The sequence below is a fragment of the Lathyrus oleraceus genome, chromosome 4, assembly GCF_024323335.1.
Source record: "Lathyrus oleraceus cultivar Zhongwan6 chromosome 4, CAAS_Psat_ZW6_1.0, whole genome shotgun sequence".
Classification (NCBI taxonomy): Eukaryota; Viridiplantae; Streptophyta; class Magnoliopsida; order Fabales; family Fabaceae; genus Lathyrus; species Lathyrus oleraceus.
Window position 1 is genome coordinate 43,771,393 of NC_066582.1, and position 658 is coordinate 43,772,050.

Sequence of the window (658 nt, forward strand, 5' to 3'; positions counted from 1 at the left end):
GTTTGGTGTTATGGCAGCTACGGTAGCTTCTGGTGTTATGGCCAAGCTTTCAATCTTTTGAGTAAGCGCATTCACTTTAGCATTGACGCGGTTTATGCCATTAACTTCATATATTCCACTTTTCGGAGTTAATTTTTCTACAACAACACATTCTCCTCCCCATTGGAAATGATTTTGGGCCATGTTCTCTATGAGTTCATAAGCTTCATCATAAGGTTTGTCCATTACATCTCTGCCAACGGTAACGCTTAAATTCATCGTGGTGTTATATAGAAGACCATTATAGAAGGTATGGATAATCATCCATTCTTCAATTCCATGGTGTGGACAAAGTTTCATCATGTCCTTGTATCTTTCCCAAGCATCCAAAAGAGATTCATTGTCTTTTTACTTAAATCCGTTGATTTGAGATCTTAGCATAACTGTTTTGCTTGGTGGAAAATATCGGGTTAAGGAGACTTTCTTAAACTCGTCCCATATGGTTACTGGGTTTGAAGGTAGAGACTGGAGCCAAGCTCTAGCTATATCTCTTAAGGAAAAAGGGAAAAGACGTAGTCTAACCACTTCTTGGTTGACACCATTTGCTTTCACAGTGTCCGCGTATTGCACAAATACTAACAAATGTAAGTTAGGATCATTTGTAGGACTACCTGAAAAT

The 658-nt window shown here is 38.6% G+C and overlaps 1 non-coding gene across 1 annotated transcript; it reads left to right on the forward strand.

Moving 5' to 3' along the window:
- Nucleotides 1-313: 313 nt before the first annotated feature.
- LOC127077307 (small nucleolar RNA R71) lies at nucleotides 314-420 on the forward strand. Its single transcript, XR_007787145.1, has one exon. It is a non-coding gene; the product is annotated as a small nucleolar RNA R71 (small nucleolar RNA).
- Nucleotides 421-658: the final 238 nt, after the last annotated feature.